The sequence below is a fragment of the Ranitomeya variabilis genome, chromosome 7 (assembly GCF_051348905.1).
Source record: "Ranitomeya variabilis isolate aRanVar5 chromosome 7, aRanVar5.hap1, whole genome shotgun sequence".
NCBI classification, from domain to species: domain Eukaryota; kingdom Metazoa; phylum Chordata; class Amphibia; order Anura; family Dendrobatidae; genus Ranitomeya; species Ranitomeya variabilis.
Window position 1 is genome coordinate 189577327 of NC_135238.1, and position 27870 is coordinate 189605196.

The 27870-nt window shown below is 44.4% G+C and overlaps 1 long non-coding RNA gene across 2 annotated transcripts in view; it reads left to right on the forward strand.

Moving 5' to 3' along the window:
* Nucleotides 1-27870, forward strand: part of LOC143784361 (uncharacterized) — a 48453-nt gene that overhangs the window by 13747 nt on the left and 6836 nt on the right. The window contains exon 2 of one of the 2 annotated variants that reach the window (XR_013217770.1): nt 13728-13797. This is a non-coding gene — a long non-coding RNA (uncharacterized LOC143784361). Of the gene's footprint in view, nt 1-13657; nt 13798-27870 lie in introns of those variants that run through there. The other variant, XR_013217769.1, reaches the window with a different exon arrangement.

The window sequence follows — 27870 nt, forward strand, 5'->3', positions numbered from 1 at the left end:
CTCCTCCTCCTGCTGTCCCTGGGCTCTAACACACCGCCAGTTGGGGCCCTAGGAAGACAAGCTTGAATAGGTCCCCATCCGGGTTCCAGTACCGTCAGCTGGTTCTCGGCAGTGTCTTTTGCTCTTGTACCTTCTGCTCCCCATCCTGGTTCCAGTACCGTCAGCTGGTTCCGGGCAGAGCCTTTGGCTTAGGTGCCTCCCTCTGGGTATCCGAGTTCCACCAACGTCAGGTGGTCCTTGGTAGTGCTTTCAGGCACGGGTACCTCCTGCTTAGTAACCGGGTTCCAGTAACGTCAGCTGGTCCTCGGTAGTTCCATTGGCTCTTGGACCTTCGGCTACCCATCCGGGTTCCAGTACCGTCAGCTGGTTCTCGGCAGTGTCTTTTGCTCTTGTACCTTCTGCTCCCCATCCTGGTTCCAGTACCGTCAGCTGGTTCCGGGCAGAGCCTTTGGCTTAGGTGCCTCCCTCTGGGTATCCGAGTTCCACCAACGTCAGGTGGTCCTTGGTAGTGCTTTCAGGCACGGGTACCTCCTGCTTAGTAACCGGGTTCCAGTAACGTCAGCTGGTCCTCGGTAGTTCCATTGGCTCTTGGACCTTCGGGTAGCCATCCGAGTTCCAGTTCCATCAGCTGTTTCTCGGCATTTTCTCAGCCTTCTTGTACCTTCTGCTACATTTCCAAGTTCAAGACCCGAAAGACGATGACCCGGAAGACCACCCCTAAGATGATGACGACACCAGAGACGACAACCACCGAGATGACGACGACCCTGGAGACGATGACCCTGAAGACGACCCCGATGACGACGACCCCGATGACGACGACCCCGATGACGACGACCCTGGAGATGACGACCCTGGAGATGACGACGACAACCTGGAAGACCGAGAAGCAGAAGAACAAGAGGCTGCAGAACAAAGAGCAGAAGAACATTAAGCATAAGACTAAATATCAGAGCAAAAGATATTATCTAAATTATAAGCAGAAGAAGACTAAGCAGTGTATGGGGGTGAGTCCGTTCCTCCTCGTGGTGCCCCTGGATAAAGCCTGATGCTGCAGGCCAAACTGAACGCGGACAAATGTAACTGTTTTGTGACAGGCAGAACGGAAGGTGTAATCTTCAAACTTTTATAGATAACAACTACGGGAATGCCTGTCACAAATAAGAATATGATGAAGAAGTTGAATATAAAAAAGATAATAGTTAAATAAAAAGAATATGAACAATGTAAAAAAAAATATATATATATACGTAGAAAAGAAGAAGATGAATAAGGTGAAGAAGTTGATGTCACAGAAGCTGATGATGAGGATAATGAAGAAGAAAGTGTGGGAGAAGTAAAAAATAGGGTGAAGGGCGTGGAAGTAGTGAAACATCAATATCTGACAAAATAAATAAAAAATTAACATAGTCAAATTCTTTCTAACGCCGAACGTCATAAAAAAATTAAAAATACTGCTATTCTATTTGATTGGGATAAACCCCTGTGCCTTTAATGTCTCCGCCACCTCCCCCAATACATCCTACATTATTCTTAGTTGTTTTCCTTCATGTAGAATTAACCTACAAGGAAAGAAAGGGTTTATTTTAATTCCGATATTTTCGTCCCATTGACTTGCATTGGGATCGGGTATCGGTATCGGATTGGATTCCGATACTGTGACGGTATCGGCCGATACTTTCCGATACCGATACTTTCCGATATCGGAAAGTATCGCTCAACACTAGAGGTGACTATTTCATTTATTTTTTTTATGTTTGGAGCCTTATACGGTGCCCATCATATACTGAAGAATTATATGGGGCCCATCATATACTGGAGCATTATATGAGACCCATCATATACTGGGGCATTATATGGGGCCCATTCTGTATGGAGTATTATATGGGGCCCATCATATACTGGGGCATTACATGGAGCCCATTATATATGGAGCATTATATGGGGCCTATCATATACTGGAGCATTATATGGGGCCCATTCTGTATGGAGCATTATATGGGGCCCATCATATACTGGGGCATCATATGGGGCCCATTCTGTATAGAGTATAGAGCATTATATGGGGCCCATCATATACTGGGGCATTACATGGAGCCCATTATATATGGAGCATTATATGGGGCCTATCATATACTGTTTTGAGCATTATATGGGGCTCATTCTGTATGGAACATTGTATGGTGCCATCATATACTGGAGGATTATATAAGGCCCATTATATATGGAGCATTATATGGGGCCCATCATAAACTGGAGCATTATATGAGGCCCATTAAATATGGAGCATTACATGGGACTCAGCATATACTGGAGCATTATATGGGGCCCTGTTGTGAATTTACCTTTTGGCTCCCTCTAGTGGCTACTAGTGTTTTTACTCTGGGTATGTCTATCATCCCTTGTATGCTCACCTGGGTCGTTAGGTCAGGGGTGTTGCTATATTAGCTCCCTGGACCTTCAGTTCAATGCCTGGCAACGTTGATATCAGAGCTAATCTGTAGTGCTCTTGTCTACTGATCCTGGTTCCTGCTTGATTAAGCTAAGTCTGCTTTCTTGCCTTTTGCTATTGTTTTTGTTTGCATTTTTGTCCAGCTTGTACATAATCTGTATCCTATCCTTGCTGGAAGCTCTAGGGAGGCTGGAGTTCTCCCCCCGGGCCGTTAGACGGTTCGGGGGTTCTTGAATCTCCAGTGTGGATTTTGGTAGGGTTTTTGTTGACCATATAAGTTATCTTACTACATTCTGCTATTAGTGAGTGGGCCTCTCTTTGCTAATCCTAGTTCATTTCTGTGTTTGTCATTTCCTCTTACCTCACCGTTATTATTTGTGGGGGGCTTGTATCCAACTTTTGGGGTCTATTCTCTGGAGGCAAGAGAGGTCTTTGTTTTCCTCTTCTAGGGGTAGTTAGTCCTCCGGCTGGCGCGAGACATCTAGCGACCAACGTAGGCATGTTCCCCGGCTACTTCTAGTGTTGGCGTTAGGAGTAGATATATGGTCAACCCAGTTACCACTGCCCTATGAGCTGGATTTTTGTACTTCGCAGACTTGCTGATATCTCTGAGACCCTCGCCATTGGGGTCATAACAGTTTGCCAGGCCAATATTAAATGTTAAATGCATTGCAGAAGCGGGATTATAAGAAAGAAAGTTTTGAGTTTTTTTTTTTTCTCTCTCATTTTTTTTTCTTCTTTTCCCCTTTACCTCTGAGTGGCTTGTGATTGCTGCAGACATGAATGTCCAGACCTTGATTACAAGTGTGGACCAGCTTGCTGCTCGTGTGCAGGGCATACAAGATTATGTTACCAGAAATCCTATGTCAGAACCTAAGATACCGATTCCTGAACTGTTTTCCGGAGACCGATTTAAGTTTAGAAATTTCAGGAATAATTGTAAATTGTTTTTGTCCCTGAGACCCTGTTCCTCTGGAGACTCCGCTCAGCAAGTGAAGATTGTTATTTCTTTTTTACGGGGCGACCCTCAGGATTGGGCTTTCTCGCTGGCGCCAGGAGATCCGGCATTGGCTGATATTGATGCGTTTTTTCTGGCGCTCGGTTTGCTTTATGAGGAACCCAATCTTGAGATTCAGGCAGAAAAAGCCTTGCTGGCTATGTCTCAGGGCCAGGACGAGGCTGAAGTGTATTGCCAAAAATTTCGGAAATGGTCCGTGCTGACCCAGTGGAACGAGTGTGCATTGGCTGCAAATTTTAGAAATGGTCTTTCTGAAGCCATTAAGAATGTGATGGTGGGTTTTCCCATTCCCACAGGTCTGAATGATTCTATGGCCCTGGCTATTCAAATTGACCGGCGGTTGCGGGAGCGCAAAACCGCAAATTCCCTCATGGTATTGTCTGAACAGGCACCTGAATTAATGCAATGTGATAGAATCCTGACTAGAAATGAGCGGAAAATTCATAGACGCCAGAATGGCTTGTGTTACTACTGTGGTGATTCTACACATGTTATCTCAGCATGCTCTAAACGTCTTACTAAGGTTGTTAGTCCGGTCGTCACTGGTAATTTGCAACCTAAATTTATTCTATCTGTAACTTTGATTTGCTCACTGTCATCGTATCCTGTCATGGCGTTTGTGGACTCAGGTGCGGCCCTGAGCCTTATGGATCTGTCATTTGCCAAGCGCTGCGGATTTGTTCTTGAGCCATTGGAAAATCCTATCCCTCTTAGGGGTATTGATTCTACGCCATTGGCAAAAAAATAAACCGCAGTTTTGGACACAGGTTACCATGTGCATGACTCCCGAACATCGGGAGGTAATACGTTTTCTTGTTCTGCATAAAATGCATGATTTGGTTGTTTTGGGTTTGCCATGGTTACAGACCCATAATCCAGTCTTGGACTGGAAGGCTATGTCAGTGTCAAGTTGGGGCTGCCATGGAATTCATGGAGATTCCCTGCCCTTGTCTATTGCTTCTTCTACGCCTTCGGAAGTTCCGGCGTATTTGTCTGATTATCAGGATGTCTTCAGCGAGTCTAAGTCCAGTGCACTGCCTCCTCATAGGGAATGTGACTGTGCAATAGATTTGATCCCTGGCAGTAAGTTTCCTAAGGGGAGACTGTTTAATCTGTCGGTACCTGAACATACCGCGATGCGTTCATATATCAAGGAGTCTCTTGAGAAGGGGCATATCCGTCCTTCTTCTTCCCCTCTTGGTGCGGGATTCTTTTTTGTGGCCAAAAAGGACGGATCTTTGAGGCCTTGTATTGACTATCGTCTTTTAAATAAGATCACTGTCAAATTTCAGTATCCTTTGCCGTTGTTGTCAGATTTGTTTGCCCGGATTAAAGGTGCCAAGTGGTTCACCAAGATAGACCTTCGTGGTGCGTACAACCTTGTGCGCATTAGGCAGGGCGATGAATGGAAAACCGCATTCAATACGCCGAAGGTCATTTTGAGTACTTGGTGATGCCATTTGGGCTCTCTAATGCACCTTCAGTTTTTCAGTCCTTCATGCATGACATTTTCCGGAAGTATCTGGATAAATTTTTGATTGTTTATCTGGATGATATTCTGGTTTTTTCTGATGATTGGGACTCGCATGTGGAGCAGGTCAGGATGGTTTTTGAGATTTTGCGTGAAAATTCTTTGTTTGTAAAAAGCTCAAAGTGTCTCTTTGGTGTACAGAAGGTTCCCTTTTTGGGGTTCATTTTTTCCCCTTCTGCTGTGGAGATGGATCCAGTCAAGGTCCGAGCTATTCATGATTGGACTCAACCCTTGTCAGTTAAGAGTCTTCAGAAGTTCTTGGGTTTTGCTAACTTCTACCGTCGTTTTATCGCAAATTTCTCTAGCGTTGTTAAACCGCTGACGGATATGACCAAGAAAGGCTCTGATGTAGCTAACTGGGCTCCTGCTGCCGTGGAGGCTTTCCGGGAGTTGAAACGCCGGTTTACTTCGGCGCCTGTTTTGTGCCAGCCTGATGTCTCACTTCCCTTTCAGGTTGAGGTGGATGCTTCGGAGATTGGGGCAGGGGCCGTTTTGTCGCAGAGAGGCCCTGGTTGCTCTACTATGAGACCTTGTGCCTTTTTCTCTAGGAAGTTTTCGCCGGCAGAGCGAAATTATGATGTGGGCAATCGGGAGTTATTGGCAATGAAGTGGGCATTTGAGGAGTGGCGTCATTGGCTCGAGGGTGCTAAGCATCGGGTGGTGGTCTTGACTGATCACAAAAATTTGATGTATCTCGAGTCTGCTAAACGCCTGAATCCTAGACAGGCCCGCTGGTCATTGTTTTTCTCCCGTTTTGACTTTGTGGTCTCGTATTTACCAGGTTCTAAGAATGTGAAGGCCGATGCTCTGTCTAGGAGCTTTGTGCCTGATGCTCCTGGAGTCGCTGAACCTGAGGGTATTCTTAAGGAAGGCGTTATCTTGTCAGCGATTTCTCCAGATCTGAGACGTGTGTTGCAGAGATTTCAGGCTGATAGGCCTGACTCTTGTCCACCTGACAGATTGTTTGTGCCTGCTAAATGGACCAGCAGAGTCATTTCCAAGGTTCATTCCTCAGTGTTGGCAGGGCACCCGGGAATTTTTGGCACCAGAGATCTGGTGGCCAGGTCCTTTTGGTGGCCTTCCTTGTCAAGGGATGTGCGGTCATTTGTGCAGTCCTGCGGTACTTGTGCTCGAGCTAAGCCTTGCTGTTCTCGTGCCAGCGGGTTGCTCTTGCCCTTGCCTGTCCCGAAGAGACCTTGGACACACATCTCTATGGATTTCATTTCGGATCTCCCGGTGTCTAAAGGCATGTCTGTCATCTGGGTGATATGTGATCGTTTCTCCAAGATGGTCCATCTGGTTCCTTTGCCTAAGCTGCCTTCCTCTGCTGATCTGGTTCCTGTGTTCTTCCAGAACGTGGTTCGTTTGCACGGCATTCCTGAGAATATTGTGTCGGACAGAGGATCCCAGTTTGTTTCCAGGTTCTGGCGATCCTTTTGTGGTAGGATGGGCATTGATTTGTCGTTTCCGTCCGCTTTTCATCCACAGACTAACGGACAAACGGAACGAACTAATCAGACTCTGGAGGCGTATTTGAGGTGTTTTGTCTCTTCTGATCAGGATGATTGGGTGACCTTCTTGCCGTTGGCTGAATTTGCCCTTAATAATCGGGCTAGTTCTGCCACCTTGGTTTCGCCATTTTTCTGCAACTCCGGTTTCCATCCTCGTTTTTCCTCGGGACATGTGGAGCCTTCTGACTGTCCTGGAGTGGATTCTGTGGTGGATAGGTTGCAGCGGATCTGGAATCATGTGGTGGACAACTTGAAGTTGTCACAGGAGAAGGCTCAGCGTTTTGCCAATCGCCGCCGCGGTGTGGGTCCCCGACTTCGTGTTGGGGATTTGGTATGGCTGTCTTCTCGATTTGTTCCTATGAAGGTCTCCTCTCCCAAATTTAAGCCTCGATTCATTGGTCCTTACAAGATATTGGAGATCCTTAATCCTGTATCCTTTCGCCTGGATCTTCCGGTGTCGTTTGCCATTCACAACGTATTTCATAGGTCCTTGTTGCGGCGGTATGTTGTGCCTGTGGTTCCTTCTGCTGAGCCTCCTGCTCCGGTGTTGGTTGAGGGCGAGTTGGAGTACGTGGTGGAGAAGATCTTAGATTCTCGTCTCTCCAGGCGGAGGCTTCAGTACCTGGTCAAGTGGAAGGGCTATGGTCAGGAGGATAATTCCTGGGTGGTCGCCTCTGATGTGCATGCGGCCGATTTAGTTCGCGCCTTTCACGCCGCTCATCCTGATCGCCCTGGTGGTCTTGGTGAGGGTTCGGTGACCCCTCACTAAGGGGGGGGTACTGTTGTGAATTTACCTTTTGGCTCCCTCTAGTGGCTACTAGTGTTTTTACTCTGGGTATGTCTATCATCCCTTGTATGCTCACCTGGGTCGTTAGGTCAGGTGTGTTGCTATATTAGCTCCCTGGACCTTCAGTTCAATGCCTGGCAACGTTGATATCAGAGCTAATCTGTAGTGCTCTTGTCTACTGATCCTGGTTCCTGCTTGATTAAGCTAAGTCTGCTTTCTTGCCTTTTGCTATTGTTTTTGTTTGCATTTTTGTCCAGCTTGTACATAATCTGTATCCTATCCTTGCTGGAAGCTCTAGGGAGGCTGGAGTTCTCCCCCCGGGCCGTTAGACGGTTCGGGGGTTCTTGAATCTCCAGTGTGGATTTTGGTAGGGTTTTTGTTGACCATATAAGTTATCTTACTACATTCTGCTATTAGTGAGTGGGCCTCTCTTTGCTAATCCTAGTTCATTTCTGTGTTTGTCATTTCCTCTTACCTCACCGTTATTATTTGTGGGGGGCTTGTATCCAACTTTTGGGGTCTATTCTCTGGAGGCAAGAGAGGTCTTTGTTTTCCTCTTCTAGGGGTAGTTAGTCCTCCGGCTGGCGCGAGACATCTAGCGACCAACGTAGGCATGTTCCCCGGCTACTTCTAGTGTTGGCGTTAGGAGTAGATATATGGTCAACCCAGTTACCACTGCCCTATGAGCTGGATTTTTGTACTTCGCAGACTTGCTGATATCTCTGAGACCCTCGCCATTGGGGTCATAACAGGGCCCATTCTGTATGGAGCATTATTTGTGGTGCTCATAATACTGTATGGAGCATTATATGGGGCTCATTATTCTGTATGGAGCATTATATGGGGCTCATTATTCTGTATGGAGAATTATATGGGGCTCATTATTCTGTATGGAGCAATATGTGGTGCTCATAAAACTGTATTAAGCATTATATAGGGTCCATTATTCTGTATGAAGCAATATATGGAGCTCATTATTCTGTATGGAGCGCTATGTGGTGCCCATAATACTATACTATACTATACTGACCGGTTTCTGAGCTATTGATGTCATTCATGTAATGTAACAAGTTAAGTGAAATCTTTGGCACTGCACTATCTACTATATACTGTAATTGTCTAAGGGTCACTTCCGTCTTTCTGTCTGTCCTTCTGTCTGTCTTTCTGTCTGTCACGGATATTCATTGGTCGTGGCCTCTGTCTGTCATGGAAATCCAAGTCGCTAATTGGTCGTGGCAAAACGGCCACGACCAATCAGCGACAGGCACAGTCCGGCGGCAAAATGGCTGCTCCTTACTCCCCGCAGTCAGTGCCCGCTCCATAATCCCCTCCAGTCAGCGCTCACACAGGGTTAATAGCAGCGGTAACGGACTGCGTTATGCCGGGGGTAACGCACTCCATTACCGCTGCTATTGACCCTGTGTGACCAACTTTTTACTATTGATGCTGCCTATGCGGCATCAATAGTTAAAAGATCTAATGTTAAAAATAATTTAAAAAATAAAAAATCGTTATATACTCACCGTCCGTCGGCCACTCGGATCCAGAACCGGCCTTTCCTGCTCCTTGCAACGCTCCGGTGACCGCTCCATGCATTGCGGTCTTGCGAGATGATGATGTAGCGGTCTCGCGAGACCGCTACGTCATCATCTCGCGAGACCGCAGTGGACTCTTGGGACCGGAGCGCGCGAGGAGCGTCGGTAACCGCTTCGCTTGGATCCGGGGCCAACAGAAGGTGAGTATATAACTATAACTATTTTTTATTTTAATTCTTTTTTTTTAACAGGGATATGATGCCCACATTGCTATATACTGCGTGAGCTGTGCAATATGCTACATGGGCTGTGCAATATAATATGTGGGCTGTGCAATATAATACGAGGGCTGTGCAATATACTACGTGGGCTGTGCAATGTACTATGTGGGCTGAGCAATGTACTGCGTGGGCTGTGCAATATACTACGTGGGCTGTGCAACATACTATGTGGGCTGTGCTATATACTACGTGGGCTGTGCAATATACTACGTGGGCTGTGCAATGTACTATATGGGCTGTGCAATATACTGCGTGGGCTGTGCTATATACTACGTGGGCTGTGCTGTATACTACGTGGGCTGTTATACACTATGTGGCCTGTGTTATACACTACGTGGCCTGTGTTATACACTATGTGGCCTGTGTTATACACTACGTGGGCTGTGTTATACACTATGTGGCCTGTGTTATACACTACGTGGCCTGTGTTATACACTACGTGGGCTGTGTTAACACTACGTGGGCTGTGTTATATACTGCGTGCGTGGGCTGTTATATACTACATGAGCTGTGTTATATGCTACGTGGGCTATTATAAACTATGTGGCTGTGTTATATGCTATGTGGGCTGTTATACACTCCGTGGGCTGTTCTATATACTAAGTGGCTGTGCTATATACTCCGTGGGCTGTGTGATATACTACGTGGCTGTGCTATATACTCCGTGGGCTGTGCTATATACTCCATGGGCTGTGCTATATACTACATGGCTGTGCTATATACTACGTGGCTGTGCAATATACTATGTGGCTGTGCAATATACTACGTGGCTGTGCTATTTACTATGTGGGCTGTTATATACTACATGGTCGGCCACGAACAATCAGCGACAGGCGCAGTCCGGCGAATCCTATGTATTCAATGTATTATTCTAAAATCTTCATAAATAAACTACATATACAGTGGGGCAAAAAAGTATTTAGTCAGTCAGCAATAGTGCAAGTTCCACCACTTAAAAAGATGAGAGGCGTCTGTAATTTACATCATAGGTAGACCTCAACTATGGGAGACAAACTGAGAAAAAAAAATCCAGAAAATCACATTGTCTGTTTTTTTATCATTTTATTTGCATATTATGGTGGAAAATAAGTATTTGGTCAGAAACAAACAATCCAGATTTCTGGCTCTCACAGACCTGTAACTTCTTCTTTAAGAGTCTCCTCTTTCCTCCACTCATTACCTGTAGTAATGGAACCTGTTTAAACTTGTTATCAGTATAAAAAGACACCTGTGCACACCCTCAAACAGTCTGACTCCAAACTCCACTATGGTGAAGACCAAAGAGCTGTCAAAGGACACCAGAAACAAAATTGTAGCCCTGCACCAGGCTGGGAAGACTGAATCTGCAATAGCCAACCAGCTTGGAGTGAAGAAATCAACAGTGGGAGCAATAATTAGAAAATGGAAGACATTCAAGACCACTGATAATCTCCCTCGATCTGGGGCTCCATGCAAAATCCCACCCCGTGGGGTCAGAATGATCACAAGAACGGTGAGCAAAAATCCCAGAACCACGCGGGGGGACCTAGTGAATGAACTGCAGAGAGCTGGGACCAATGTAACAAGGCCTACCATAAGTAACACACTACGCCACCATGGACTCAGATCCTGCAGTGCCAGACGTGTCCCACTGCTTAAGCCAGTACATGTCCGGGCCCGTCTGAAGTTTGCTAGAGAGCATTTAGATGATCCAGAGGAGTTTTGGGAGAATGTCCTATGGTCTGATGAAACCAAACTGGAACTGTTTGGTAGAAACACAACTTGTCGTGTTTGGAGGAAAAAGAATACTGAGTTGCATCCATCAAACACCATACCTACTGTAAAGCATGGTGGTGGAAACATCATGCTTTGGGGCTGTTTCTCTGCAAAGGGGCCAGGACGACTGATCCGGGTACATGAAAGAATGAATGGGGCCATGTATCGTGAGATTTTGAGTGCAAACCTCCTTCCATCAGCAAGGGCATTGAAGATGAAACGTGGCTGGGTCTTTCAACATGACAATGATCCAAAGCACACCGCTAGGGCAACGAAGGAGTGGCTTCGTAAGAAGCATTTCAAGGTCCTGGAGTGGCCTAGCCAGTCTCCAGATCTCAACCCTATAGAAAACCTTTGGAGGGAGTTGAAAGTCCGTGTTGCCAAGCGAAAAGCCAAAAACATCACTGCTCTAGAGGAGATCTGCATGGAGGAATGGGCCAACATACCAACAACAGTGTGTGGCAACCTTGTGAAGACTTACAGAAAACGTTTGACCTCTGTCATTGCCAACAAAGGATATATTACAAAGTATTGAGATGAAATTTTGTTTCTGACCAAATACTTATTTTCCACCAGAATATGCAAATAAAATGATAAAAAAACAGACAATGTGATTTTCTGGATTTTTTTTTCTCAGTTTGTCTCCCATAGTTGAGGTCTACCTATGATGTAAATTACAGACGCCTCTCATCTTTTTAAGTGGTGGAACTTGCACTATTGCTGACTGACTAAATACTTTTTTGCCCCACTGTATATTCTAGAATACCCGATGCGTTAGAATCGGGCTACCATCTAGTACCTATATATTTCTTATCTGTGCCTCATAAATTGTGGTATGTGTTAAAGGGGCCACTGAGACTCTTTTGTCTGGGGCCGATATGTGTCGCACAGACGGCACACACACAGATGACATATGTATGTGCCATGTATTGTCATCTGTGCTTCCGGGAAAAAAATGGACTTGTCTACGTGTTCGGTTCGTGCAAAAACACGGACATGTGCGCAGCACCATAGATTATAATGGGGGTGTGTGTGTATAAGTGTTTCTGGTATGTGTGAAAATGGAGCCTAACCGTACTGGAAATACGGACGTGTGAAGGAGGCCTAACAGACACAAAAAAGCCAAATGTCATATTGTTAGATAAAATTGAGAAGGTTCTGGCTGCTACGACTATGAATGAATGAACAAAAAATGAATCCATAGGTCCCAGCTAGAGAGGAGCATGGCACCCATATGATGACACACCAGCCCTGGCTAATCAAAAGCTGCTCAGGGGCACCGGAAGATAAGAGACTCGCAGACCTCCTGTGTAGCCACCAGGTACCACTGATAAACTAGAATTGCAAGCTTTGTCAATGTGCAATTCTAATACTTGTTGACCAAGAATTGGTAGGTTGTGAGTGGTTGTTTCATCAGTATTTTACCTCCGCCTTAATCCCGGGGGGCTGTCGCATCCTGCAGGGGATTAGCAAGGCCGTACTGGGCCGCAGGCCTTTGAAGGGAGGACGCCATGACAGGGTTAAGTGAGACTACATGAGGGAACATCGGAAAGAAGGAAAGTTGGGCAGGGAAGGGTTAACAAGTTTGAATTGGGGAATGAGGTTTGGCTAGGGGGAGGGGTAATAGGGAGAGGAGGTGGAGTAAGAACGAGCAGTATAAGGAACAACAGCCATCTCTGTGGGGCAACCATTTTAGGTCCCCCACCATACTGAAAGCAAGCTCCCACCCACCCTCCCATTTTGGTTACTTCGGGGCGATTATAGGTGAAGTCAAGGAAGTTATTAAAAAAAAAAAAAAGGGGGAAGAAAAGGGGATACTGTCATTGTATTGGTTGAATTAGGACGGTATGTTACTTTTGTTTTGATTTGTTTTTTTGTCGCGGCAGCACGGCGTGGGGGGGAGGTCCTCGAGGTTGGTGGTGATAGAAATGGTGAATCTGAGGGGGGGGGGATCTCAAAGGTCCTGGACTCCCCCTTGGGTGGATAAAATTGGAACGGAACAAAAAAGATCACATGGAAGTGATAACTGGGATTCGTGGTTAATTTTGAAGGAAATTGGCCGGGTGAGTCTATGGGCGTCTCTAAGCTGGAGCGTAGCGGCTAGAGGCAAGACGCAACCTGGAGGCCAAGTTTTACGGATATGGAGGCCAAGTTTTTTGGTCTGGAGGCCAAGTTTATTATAGTTTTGGGGCTTCGAGTACCACCCTCCCCGTGGTTAATGTTTAATAAATAAACTGTTTTTGTTATGTGTTAATAAAATGGCTGCTGTGGCCAACTTATCCAAATAACAATGTGGTAAGTCTTTATTTCAGATAAGGTAGTTGGGCCGATAGGATGAATGGGATAAAGAGGTTTAGATAAAAGGTTGGTAGTGAAATTCATGGGGATTCACGTATACCCAACTGTCAAGTTTCTGATCTGTGTTGGTAAATACGGCTGCCTTTTTCTGCAATGTCTTCTGTGCCAAAGGAACATATAGGGGCCCCTCCGCTACCAGGACTGTGTGAAATCGCTACCTCTGTACTGTCTGTAGCTACAGTAAAATGCACATTTGTTACTCAAACCTATGTATACACATGAAACAAGACGCTTGTGCCAAGTCCTATCAGAGGTAAACCGCTATAAATGTTTATATGATGTAAATCTATTTGCACAACACACTTATTATTATTGCAGTCTTTGACTTTGAAGTCGTCATACGTTCATTGCTGAGTATTTGTCACGAGTCAGGGTGCGGCTTGGCAGGGAGTATGCTGTAGCTGAAACAACAACAGTGGTTAACTTGATGTAATTGGAAACTTTAGACCTGTGTGTTTCCCCTCCAACTATTTCACTTTTGTTTGTCATATCCTTTTAGCTCTTCTACTTCACTGTACATTCAGCTTGGACAGCACTGAGCAGACACCGATCTCTCGCACCAGCGGAAGGTATGTGCACTGTCCCGGAAGCCTTCTATCACTGCAAGATCAATATTTGTATCAGGTTTAGAGATTTCTAGCCAATAATTTATTATAAAAAAATAATGGGACAACTATAACTTAAAATAATTTATTTATCCATTTCTGTATCATCTCAACGTATCCTAATATTGGTGAATCTAAATGATAATACTTTTAGGGTCTATGAACGACAATTTGTATGTGAATCCTATGTGCTATTGTGAGTAAGATAATATCTAATAATGTATAATCCTAAAATAATTACATGTTTTTGGTGGCAAAATTATGTCCAAGTATCACATAATGTGAAATTCCACATTCTACATTTTTGCCACATAAATATAATGTACCATACATAATCTCTGATACATACTGCACATCTATATAGCGATAATACTAATAGGGGATACACCTCCCATCCAGTCTGTCCTATCACCGTCTATATATCCTGTTAAGTGGATAACGTACATACTAAGCTTATGATATTCCCCCATTGAGATGGCAGTGTGCCCAGGGGTCATTTGATCATTGCATGACTTTATCACTATTCCAAAGGTCATTAATATAGGAAGCGCCATAGTAAGTTACTGTAGTAGAGAAGCTGCTGGGTGACATTCTATTCCTTCGTACACTGTCAGGTATTTAATATTTAGGAACCCATGTATATGTATTGTATATGGATTCTAATTTTACATATGTATCTCCATATATTCTAGGTGTAATTACGTTTCAGCATATAAATAGACTTATTTGGGGAACGTGATGGCACCCCATAGTGGGAGTATATATAGAATGGATATATTAAAATCCTGTAGTGAAACCCCCTTCACAGTTGACCTGTGGATTATGTGTCCTTCACATTTTTGTTGGTACGTGACATGGCGCAAGGCAGTAGTCGTGGGTGAGGTACTCGTCCCTTAAGCCCCGCTATGTTACATGAAGGTGGGGGTTCTGGCTGGGGGCAGGTACGGACTGGGGCTGAAATTCAGCCCTGGCATTTGAAATCGCACAGGCCCATGTTGTCCCCATCCCCAAGCACCAGATGGGATATATTACCAATATTACCCTGCATGGAAGAAAGCAAGATTTACTACAAGACCAATATTTCTAATGATACCTCCGTCACAACTCTTCATAGTATGGGTGTCTTGAGAACACTGATTCTATAAAGAAAGTAGCAGACAAGGCGGCCCACGACCAGACAGGCCCTTCTGGCATTTGCCAGAATTGCCAGATGGCCAGTCTGGCCCTGGCTGGGGGTGTGGATTTCGTATATGTGAGCGCTATGCACTTGCAGGCCGCATGTTACTGATGACTGTGGTTGGCCAGGACCAGATGTCAAGGACTTCAATGAGGTAGACTGTATGACCCCAATGGCAGAGGGTCTCAGAAATATTTACTAAGTCTGCAAACACAAAAACCAGCTCATAGGGCAGTGGTAACTGGGCTCACCATATATCTAATCCTAGCACCACAAATAACAGCAGCCGGGGAACGTGCCTACGTTGATTCTAGACGTCTCGCGCCAGCCGGAGAACTAACTAACCCTAGAAGGGAAAAGAAAGACCTTTCTTGCCTCCAGAGAAAAGACCCCAAAAGTTGGATACAAGCCCCCAACAAATAATAACGGTGAGGTAAGAGGAAAAGACAAACGTAAGAATGAGCTAGGTATTTAGCAAAGAGAGGCCCACTAGCTAATAGCAGAATATAGTAAGATAACTTATATGGTCAGCAAAAACCCTATCAAAAATATCCACGCTGGAAATTCAAGAACCCCCGAACCGTCTAACGGCCCGGGGGGAGAACACCAGCCCTCTAGAGCTTCCAGCAAGGTCAGGAATCACATTTAGTACAAGCTGGACAAAAATGAGAGCAAGCAAATAACCCAAAAAACAAAGAAGCAGGACTTAGCTTAATTTAGCACGAACCGGGACCAGCAGATAGGAGCAAACAGAAAGGATCTGATTACAACGATACCAGGCACTGGACTAAGGATCCAGGAAGTTTATATAGCAACACCCCTGGACTAACGGCCCAGGTGGGTGCAAACTGAGGGAAGAAACTCCCAGAGTAATATCACTAGTAACCACAAGAGGGAGCCAAAAAGTCTAATTCACAACAGTACCCCCCCTTAAGGAGGTGTCACCGAACCCTCACCAAGACCACCAGGGCGATCAGGATGAGCAGCGTGAAAGGCACGAACTAAATCGGCTGCATGCACGTCAGAGGCAACCACCCAGGAATTATCCTCCTGACCATAGCCCTTCCACTTGACCAGATACTGAAGTCTCCGTCTGGAGAGACGAGAATCCAAGATCTTCTCCACCACGTACTCCAACTCGCCCTCAACCAACACCGGAGCAGGAGGCTCAGCAGAAGGAACCACAGGCACAACGTAGCGTCGCAACAAGGACCTATGGAACACGTTGTGAATGGCAAACGACACCGGAAGATCCAAGCGAAAGGACACTGGATTAAGGATTTCCAATATCTTATAAGGACCGATGAAGCGAGGCTTAAATTTAGGAGAGGAGACCTTCATAGGTACAAATCGAGAAGACAGCCACACCAAATCCCCAACACGAAGTCGGGGACCCACACCGCGGCGGCGGTTGGCAAAACACTGAGCCTTCTCCTGTGACAATTTTAAGTTGTCCACCACATGATTCCAGATCTGCTGCAAACTATCCACCACAGAATCTACCCCAGGACAGTCAGAAGGCTCCACATGTCCCGAGGAAAAACGAGGATGGAAACCAGAGTTGCAGAAAAATGGCGAAACCAAAGTAGCGGAACTAGCCCGATTATTAAGGGCAAACTCAGCCAACGGCAAGAAGGTCACCCAATCATCCTGATCTGCCGAAACAAAACACCTCAAATAAGCCTCCAGAGTCTGATTAGTTCGCTCCGTTTGTCCATTAGTCTGAGGATGAAAGGCAGACGAGAACGACAAATCAATGCCCATCCTAGCACAAAAGGATTGCCAGAACCTGGAAACAAACTGGGATCCTCTGTCAGACACAATATTCTCAGGAATGCCGTGTAAGCGAACCACATTCTGAAAGAACACAGGAACCAGATCGGAAGAGGAAGGCAGCTTAGGCAAAGGCACCAAATGGACCATTTTCGAAAAGCGATCACATACCACCCAGATGACAGACATACCCTGAGACACCGGGAGATCAGAAATGAAATCCATGGAAATGTGTGTCCAAGGCCTCTTCGGGACAGGCAAGGGCAAGAGCAACCCGCTGGCACGAGAACAGCAAGGCTTAGCTCGAGCACAAGTCCCACAGGACTGCACAAATGACCGCACATCCCGTGACAAGGAAGGCCACCAAAAGGACCTAGCCACCAGATCTCTGGTGCCAAAAATTCCCGGATGACCTGCCAACACCGAGGAATGAACCTCAGAAATGACTCTGCTGGTCCACTTATCAGGAACAAACAGTCTGTCAGGTGGACAAGAGTCAGGTCTACCAGCCTGAAATCTCTGCAACACGCGTCGCAAATCAGGAGAAATGGCTGACAAAATAACTCCCTCTTTAAGAATACCAACTGGTTCTGCGACTCCAGGAGAGTCAGGCACAAAGCTCCTTGAAAGAGCATCAGCCTTCACATTCTTTGAACCTGGTAAATACGAGACCACAAAGTCAAAATGGGAGAAAAACAATGACCAGCGGGCCTGTCTAGGATTCAGGCGTTTAGCAGACTCGAGATACATCAAATTTTTGTGATCAGTCAAGACCACCACACGATGCTTAGCACCCTCGAGCCAATGACGCCACTCCTCAAATGCCCACTTCATGGCCAGCAACTCCCGATTGCCAACATCATAATTCCGCTCAGCAGGCGAAAACTTCCTAGAGAAGAAAGCACATGGTCTCATTACCGAGCAACCAGGGCCTCTCTGTGACAAAACGGCCCCTGCCCCAATCTCAGAAGCATCCACTTCGACCTGAAAGGGAAGTGAGACATCAGGCTGGCACAAAACAGGCGCCGAAGTAAACCGGCGTTTCAACTCCTGGAACGCCTCCACGGCTGCAGGAGCCCAGTTAGCAACATCAGAACCTTTCTTGGTCATATCCGTCAAAGGTTTAACAACGCTAGAAAAATTAGCGATAAAACGACGGTAGAAGTTAGCAAAACCCAAGAACTTCTGAAGACTCTTAACTGACGTGGGTTGAGTCCACTCATGAATAGCTCGGACCTTGACTGGGTCCATCTCCACAGCAGAAGGGGAAAAAATAAACCCCAAAAAGGGAACCTTCTGTACTCCAAAGAGACACTTTGAGCCCTTAACAAACAAAGCATTCTCACGCAAAACCTGAAACACCATCCTGACCTGCTCCACATGTGAGTCCCAATCTTCAGAGAAAACCAGAATATCATCCAGATAAACAATCATAAATTTATCCAGATACTTCCGGAAAATATCATGCATAAAGGACTGAAACACTGAGGGAGCATTAGAGAGCCCAAAAGGCATCACCAAGTACTCAAAATGACCTTCGGGCGTATTAAATGCAGTCTTCCATTCATCTCCTTGCTTAATGCACACAAGGTTGTACGCACCACGAAGATCTATCTTGGTGAACCACTTGGCACCTTTAATCCGGGCAAACAAGTCCGACAACAGAGGCAAAGGATACTGAAATTTAACAGTGATTTTATTGAGAAGCCGATAGTCAATACAAGGTCTCAAAGATCCGTCCTTCTTGGCCACAAAAAAGAATCCCGCACCAAGAGGGGAAGAGGATGGACGGATATGCCCCTTCTCCAGGGACTCCTTGATATACGAACGCATTGCGGCATGCTCAGGTACAGACAGATTAAATAATCTTCCCTTAGGAAATTTACTACCTGGAATCAAATCTATGGCGCAGTCACAGTCCCTATGAGGAGGCAGAGCACCGGATCTGGACTCGCTGAACACATCCTGATAATCAGACAAATACTCAGGAACTTCCGAAGGAGTAGAGGAAGCAATAGACACCGGCGGGGAATCAGCATGAATTCCCTGACAGCCCCAACTTGACACAGACATTGCCTTCCAATCCAAGACTGGATTGTGGGTCTGTAACCATGGCAGCCCCAAAACGACCAAATCATGCATTTTATGCAGAACAAGAAAACGAATCACCTCCCGATGTTCAGGAGTCATGCACATGGTTACCTGCGTCCAAAACTGCGGTTTATTTTCCGCCAATGGCGTAGCATCAATACCTCTAAGAGGAATAGGATTTACCAACGGTTCAAGAACAAAACCACAGCGCTTGGCAAATGACAGATCCATAAGACTCAGGGCAGCACCTGAATCCACAAACGCCATAACAGGGTAAGAAGACAATGAGCAAATTAAAGTCACAGACAAAATAAATTTAGGTTGCAAATTACCAATGGCGACAGGACTAACAACCCTTGTTAGGCGTTTAGAGCATGCTGATATAACATGGGTAGAATCACCACAGTAAAAACACAACCCATTCTGACGTCTATGATTTTTCCGCTCATTTCTAGTCTGAATTCTATCACATTGCATTAAATCAGGTGTTTGTTCAGACAACACCACCAGAGGATTAGCGGTTTTGCGCTCCCGCAAACGCCGGTCAATTTGAATAGCCAGCGCCATGGAATCATTCAGACTTGTAGGAATGGGGAAACCCACCATCACATTCTTAATGGCTTCAGAAAGGCCATTTCTGAAATTTGCGGCCAGAGCACACTCATTCCACTGAGTAAGCACGGACCATTTCCGAAATTTTTGGCAATACACTTCAGCTTCATCCTGGCCCTGAGAAATAGCCAGCAAGGCTTTTTCTGCCTGAACTTCAAGATTGGGTTCCTCGTAAAGCAATCCGAGCGCCAGAAAAAATGCATCAATATTTGCCAATGCCGGATCTCCTGGCGCTAGCAAGAAAGCCCAATCCTGAGGGTCGCCCCGTAAAAAAGAAATAACAATTTTAACTTGCTGAGCTGAATCTCCAGATGAACGGGGTCTCAGAGAAAGAAACAATTTACAATTATTCTTGAAATTCCTAAACCTAAATCGGTCTCCAGAAAACAGTTCAGGAATAGGTATTTTAGGTTCAGACATAGGACTACTGGTAACAAAATCTTGTATGCCCTGCACACGAGCAGCAAGCTGGTCTACACTTGTAATCAAGGTCTGGACATTCATGTCTGCAGCAAGCACAAGCCACTCAAAGGTAAAGGGGAGAAAGAGAGGAAGAAAAAAAAAACAAAAAAAAAAAAACTCAGAATTTCCTTTCTTATTATCCCACTTCTGCAATGCATAAACATTCAATGTTGGCCTGGCATACTGTTATGACCCCAATGGCAGAGGGTCTCAGAAATATTTACTAAGTCTGCAAACACAAAAACCAGCTCATAGGGCAGTGGTAACTGGGCTGACCATATATCTAATCCTAGCACCACAAATAACAGCAGCCGGGGAACGTGCCTACGTTGATTCTAGACGTCTCGCGCCAGCCGGAGAACTAACTAACCCTAGAAGGGAAAAGAAAGACCTTTCTTGCCTCCAGAGAAAAGACCCCAAAAGTTGGATACAAGCCCCCAACAAATAATAACGGTGAGGTAAGAGGAAAAGACAAACGTAAGAATGAGCTAGGTATTTAGCAAAGAGAGGCCCACTAGCTAATAGCAGAATATAGTAAGATAACTTATATGGTCAGCAAAAACCCTATCAAAAATATCCACGCTGGAAATTCAAGAACCCCTGAACCGTCTAACGGCCCGGGGGGAGAACACCAGCCCCCTAGAGCTTCCAGCAAGGTCAGGAATCACATTTAGTACAAGCTGGACAAAAATGAGAGCAAGCAAATAACACAAAAAACAAAGAAGCAGGACTTAGCTTAATTTAGCACAAACCGGGACCAGCAGATAGGAGCAAACAGAAAGGATCTGATTACAACGATGCCAGGCACTGGACTAAGGATCCAGGAAGTTTATATAGCAACACCCCTGGACTAACGGCCCAGGTGGGTGCAAACTGAGGGAAGAAACTCCCAGAGTAATATCACTAGTAACCACAAGAGGGAGCCAAAAAGTCTAATTCACAACAGTAGACTTCTCCTCAAAAATAAACTTTTTACTAATGGGGATTATATACAGTAGATAGAAGGTGCACAGCTTAATGAACATTTCCTTCCCATTACGGAGCATTTTCACACACCGTCTCAGTTCCTTCTTTAACTCGGATGGTTTCTGTCTCCACTGGTTCACCTGCCATCACCACAACCCAGATCCATACTACAGTCCAGTTAGTGAGAGTCCTACTTTCCACCCACATTTCCGCATCCTCTCATCCGCTTGCCAATATGGCAAGTACTTATCTTTTTTGCTTCTGACATTCTCTGTTCCATCCGGGCCTGTTACCTCCCCCAGTTATAAACTTGAGGCTGCACTACTGGGTGTCCTTTCCCAGGACCCATCTCCCGTTAATCACTCTGTCCTTCAGTCATGCTATCCTCTGACTCGGTCTCCACTCAAGTTAGGGAACCCATGTCACTTGGCCCTGCTGACTGGTCAGACATTAGGTCTGCTTCTGGCACATCTTGGGCCCTATCTAACAACCTGACAGGAAACTACTCTGTGTCACTTCACCTTCTGGGCTAGTGCCAAACATGAATCCTAACACTCCCTAATGTCTGTCAGAATACAACAATAATAATATTCATATCTCAATTCACATTATACACCATAACAATACTCGTGTCTTCAAGGAGGAACGTGGGCAGTGTGTCCATCTCCTTATAGATAAGTAGATTATGTATAATACATTTGTATAAGTCTAAGACATTGTATAAGACATTGGGATCTGTATATACTGTATTCATTATATACATTCACATTACTAGCCATATTTGCTTCATCCTCATGGAAGGATAGGACATGGAGGCCACTGTGTGTGGTTATAACCTCACTATATACTGTGTTGTATATTAATACACCAAAACAAAGATATTACATACAACTTTATAATAAAATGGTAATTTTATTAAATATGGATTCATAAGTTTTATAAAATATCTATAATAATTTATCTATATAATAGGTGATAAGACTCACAGAGAAAAAAGCAGAGAGACAGGTGCAGATTGTATGGAACACAGTACATTTGATATAGAAATGAAAAGGTAGCACATTGGCTGTAGTGATGGATTCTAAGGACTGCACTGTCATCACAGCAGACAAGAAATATTACTCCGATGCAATTGTGGGAGCAGTAAGGTCCTTGATTAGTATTGAGAAAAAAATTCACAAACCAGTTTTCAGCTCTGATCTGAAGCTTTTGGCATGTGAATATACATCCTGTCATACACAGAAGATTTAAGTACTACCGGTATGTTTTGGCATTGAAACCACGATGGTGGGGATTGGGAGGAGAGAGGAAAAGACAGGATTTAAATGACCATTCACATCAAAATCCTGGTGATAAATTCCCTTTTATTGAGATATATACTGTACATATATGTCACCAAGATTGTGATACCCCATCTCAGAGCAGCATTATCTAGAGACAGAGCCACTGATTCCTGACGATATATCACTTACTGAGCGGCTTACTGCAGTTTTGATAAAGAATCTGTTTTATCAGCTGCAGATCTACCAGTTCTCTGAATGCTGTGCACAGTGTAACCCCGCCCACACCACTGATTGGCAGCTTTCTGTGTACACTGTGCATAGGCAGAAAGCTGCCAATCAGGGGTGTTGGGGCATGGTTGGATTGCTTAGCTGCAGGCCAAGTAGTCCTCTCTGCTGAGAATTTCCTACTGATAAACAATGATATTATAAAAACTACACTAAGGCTATGGTGACATGTCCAGTAATCATCAATTAGAACACATCCAGCAGGAATCTGTTGACAAAGTTGTGCGGATGCATCATTTTTGTCCACCTGAAAAAAATGATTTCAACTGGGTCCATTTTTTTTTTAACATTGAAGTCTATGGAAATGGATCTGTTAATTAGCCATCAGTTTTTCTCCAATTTGAAAAGGATCAGTTTTTTTAACCCCTTCATGACATGCGCTATTTATATACGGTGCATGTCGGAAGCGGATGTATGGAGCGGGCTCACGTAGCGGGCCCGGCCCATACCTGGCAGCTGATGATGGCTGTGTATTATAGCCAGGACCTGCCTCTAGCAATCTCTGACAGTGGCATTTAACATGCGCCGACGCGCATACATGTGATTACCTCCTCCCATCGACACGTCCGTGATATGATCACAGGTCATTAATGGGTTGTCATGACAGCCAGGGGTCAGCTGATGACCCCTGTGCTTGTCAGTACGGAGCTCCTGTGAAACCCTGCCTGTGGCAGAGCTTTAAAGGAGACTGTGATTTCTGCTGTATACACTGATGCTGTGGCATATAGCACATGCGATCAGATTATTGCATCTTCAAGTCCACTATAGGGGCTAACAAGAGCAGAAAAAGGTATAAAAAAGTTTTTAAAAAAATAATAAAAAATAAAAGTTCAAATCACCCACCTTTTGCCCAATTGAAAATAAAGATATTAAAAAAAATAATAAAAATACACATGTGGTATCACCGCATTCAGAAAAGTCCGATCTATCAAAATCTAAAAACAATTAACCTGACGGTAAACAGTGTAAATGGAAAAAAATAATGAATGACAAAATTATGTTTTTTGGTCGCTGCAATTCCCAAAAAATGCCGTAACAAGTGATCAAAAAGTTACATTTATCCCAAAATAATAAAACATCGCATCTCCCTGCAAAAAATAAGCTATCACACAACTCCATCGGACGAAAAATAAAAATGTTACAAGTCTCGGAAAATGGCGACACAACTCCAAATATTTTTAAAAAAAATTTCTGACTTTTTTTGCCACTAAAATAAAAAGAACTGGACATCCTGGCTGTCGCTGTAATCATATCGATGAGGAGAATCACATTGCATGGTCATTTTTACTGCAAACTTTACTTTGTAAAAACAATGCCCAGAAAACTAGGCCAGAATTGTATTTTTTTCACAATTTCACCGCACTTGGATTTTTTTTTCATGTTTTCGAGTACACTATGTAGTAAAATGAATGGTGCAATTCAAAAGTGCAGCTCGTCCCGCAAAAAAAAAACAAGCCCTCATATGTCTATGTGGACAGAAAAATACAAATTTTATGGCTTAGGGAAGAAGGGGAGGAAAAAACGGAAACGCAAAAACAGAATTTGGCTGCAGGGTGAAGGACTTAAAGGGTTGATTCAAAGAAAAAAATACCCAACTAAATTAATAACACATGCATATTAAAAAGCTGAAAAAACAAACCAAGCAGACTGTCCACAGCCAAGCAGTCAGGAAAAGGACAATAATCCAATCAAATTAAACTTCATTAGTAAAAAAAAAAATCCCATTTAGGCCTCTGCGAAATACTGGAGAAAAATTGTAATATTTAATAATGACTTTAATGGTCTGCTTTTTGAAAGGGAACATCCCAAGTAAATTTCCATCACATTCTGCGATACACCAACAGTTAAAAACTTTATAGCCTCTAGTAAATTGAAAGAAATTTCTAAAGAAATTGTTACTCAACCTGGAGGTTACAAATGCAGAACCACAAGCTGCCTGAGTTGCAAAACCATTCACAATTATATTTCTGAACTTAAAGGAAATCTGTCACCACAATTGAGCTATCTAAACTATTAATATGGGCATACAGGTTATAGACGGTGGAGGACAGTGATCCCTGTATGCCTCATATCAGATGTGCTGTTGTGAATAAATAATCTTTTATCACTTTATATAAATGACCTCTTCCAGGCTCTGGGGCGGACGCTGCCTGGAACATAACTCTGCCTCCAGAGCTTATTATACATGAAGGAGAGTTACCAGTGCGAGACAAGTAACTAAGGCTAGTTTCACATTTGCGTTTAAAAACGCAGCGTTTAAAACGCAAACGCAGGTGGTGAAAAAAACGCATGTAAACGAGTGCAAACGCTGCGTTTTTTAGACAAATGCATTTTCGCATGCGGTAAAAAAACGCGGCGTTTTGCCGCGTTTACATGCGTTTTTTCCTGCGTTTGCGTTTTTGAAACGCATGCTGAGAAGTGTGTGACAGCTGCCAATCATCAAAATCAAGAAGAAAACCCACTATAAATAGAAATAGCTAGGTTTGGGGTTAGGGTTAGGGTTAGGGGTAGGGTTAGGGGTAGGGTTAGGATCCCTAGGGTTAGGGGTAGGGTTAGGGTTAGAGTTAGGGTTAGGGGTAGGGTTAGGGGTAGGGTTAGGGGTAGGGCTAGGATCCCTAGGGTTAGGGGTAGGGTTAGGGTTAGGGGTAGGGTTAGGGGTAGGGTTAGGATCCCTAGGGTTAGGGGTAGGGTAAGGGTTAGGGGTAGGGCTAGGGGTAGGGTTAGGATCCCTAGGGTTAGGGGTAGGGGTAGGGTTAGGGTTAGGGGTAGGGTTAGGGTTAGGGGTAGGGTTAGGATCCCTAGGGTTAGGGGTAGGGTTAGGGTTAGGGTTAGGATCCCTAGGGTTAGGGGTAGGGTTAGGGGTAGGGCTAGGGGTAGGGTTAGGATCCCTAGGGTTAGGGGTAGGGGTAGGGTTAGGGTTAGGGGTAGGGGTAGGGTTAGGGGTAGGGTTAGGGGTAGGGTTAGGGGTAGGGTTAGGATCCCTAGGGTTAGGGGTAGGGTTAGGGGTAGGGTTAGGGTTAGTATCCCTAGGGTTAGGGGTAGGGTTAGGGGTAGGTTTAGGGGTAGGGTTAGGGTTTGGATCCCTTTATCACCTTGATGGTGGGGGGTGGCTTATCAGTGTGTATTCTTGTTTTTTTCTATGGAAACGCATGCATTTAAAAACGCAACCAAACGCATGTGCTTAAAAACGCATGCGTTTACATAGACAGCAATACTTTTTTTGCCGCAAAAAAACGCCTCTAGAAATTACTACATGTTGCATTTCTGCAACAAAACGCAAGCATAGAAACGACGCAAAACGCAGACAAAAAAGCGCATGCGTTTTTAATGTTAAATATAGGGGAAAAAATGCATGCTTTTTTTGCGCTAAAACGCAGCGGCAAAAAACGCAAATGTGAAACCAGCCTAACACAGAAAAGGAGAAATTAACTTTGTCTTCCTGCAAACACATTTTTTGCAGCTCTCTGAGCTCTACTGTGTTGCAACAATATCAAAACCTTGTCTACCTGTGAGATGGAAGCTGAAGCTGAGAGGAATCTGCCGATGTGTCAGGTATAATCACACACAGCTCTGCAGTGAGATCAGGAGTAGTGATGAGCGAATATAATCGTTACTCAAGATTTCTCAAGCACACTCGGGTGTCCTCCGAGTATTTTTTAGTGCTCGGAAATTTAGTTTTTATTGCCACAGCTGAATGATTTACATCTGTTAGCCAGCATAAGTACATGTGGGGTTGACTGGTTGCTAGGGAATCCCCACATGTACTTATGCTGGCTAACAGACATAAATCATTCAGCTGCGGCAATAAAAACTAAATCTCCAAGCACTGAAAAATACTCGAAGGACACCCGAGCGTGCTCAAGAAATCTCGAGTAACGAGTATATTCGCTCATCACTAATTAGGAGAGCGGAGAGCAGAGAGCGGCCATCACACATCACAATGGTAACCATCACACATCACACTGGTAACTGCACCTTCATGTAAAATAAGTTTTTTATCGCTTATGTTGTGCCATAATGAAAATGCCTTTGTCACTGCTATGTGATAGGTAATGCATTGTTTTGGGTGTATTCTGTAAGTATCTACAAAGGTCATGTATTACTCCTGTTGGGTGTGAAAGACTGGAATGTTTGCATATTTTAAATAACACAGTTACTGCGATACATAGAAAACAATGGGAGAGGACTAGGAACTGACTAAGGGGACTAAAGTGCAAATTTAATAATAGGAATAAAATGTAAAATAGTATCTGCTGTACACTATAGAAAGAATATACAATAGCTAATACTTTATATCCTAATGTATTGAACTGATATAATTTACACTGTGTGCAGAATTATTAGGCAAGTTGTGTTTTAGAGGATTATTTTTATTATTGATCAACAACTAAGTTCTCAATCAACCCAAAAGGCTCATAAATATCAAAGCTTAATATTTTTGGAAGTTGGAGTGTTTTTTTTTTTTAGATTTGGCTATCTTAAGAGGATATCTGTTTGTGTAGGTAACTATTACTGTGCAGAATTATTAGGCAACTTAATAAAAACCAAATATATTCCATCTCACTTGTTTATTTTCACCAGGTAAACCAATATAACTGCACATAAGGTAGAAATAAATATTTCTGACATGCAAAAACAAAACCCCAAAAAATTAGTGACCAATATAGCCACCTTTCTTTATGATGACACCCAGCAGCCTTCCATCCATAGATTCTGTCAGTTGTCTGATCTGTTTACGATTAACATTGCGTGCAGCAGCCACCACAGCCTCCCAGACACTGTTCCGAGAGGTGTACTGTTTTCCCTCCCTGTAGATGTCACATTTTATGAAGGACCACAGGTTCTGTATGGGGTTCAGATCAGGTGAACAAGGGGCCATGTCATTATTTTTTCTTCTTTGAGACCTTTACTGGCCAGCCACGCTGTGGAGTAGTTGGAGGCATGTGATGGAGCATTGTCCTGCATGAAAATCATGTTTTTCTTGAACGATACTGACTTCTTCCTGTACCACTGCTTGAAGAAGTTGTCTTCCAGAAACTGTCAGTAGGTCTGGGAGTTGAGCTTCACTCCATCCTCAACCCGAAAAGGTCCCACAAGTTCATCTTTGATGATACCAGCCCATACCAGTACCCCACCTCCACCTTGCTGGCATCTGAGTCGCAGCGGAGCTCTCTGCCCTTTACTGATCCAGGATCTGGTCCATCCATCTGGCCCATGAAGAGTCACTCTCATTTCATCAGTCCATAAAACCTTTGAAAAGTCAGTCTTAAGATATTTCTTGGCCCAGTCTTGACGTTTTATCTTATGTTTCTTGTTCAAAGGTGGTCGTTTTTCAGCCTTCCTTACCTTGGCCATGTCCCTGAGTATTGCACACCTTGTGCTTTTTGT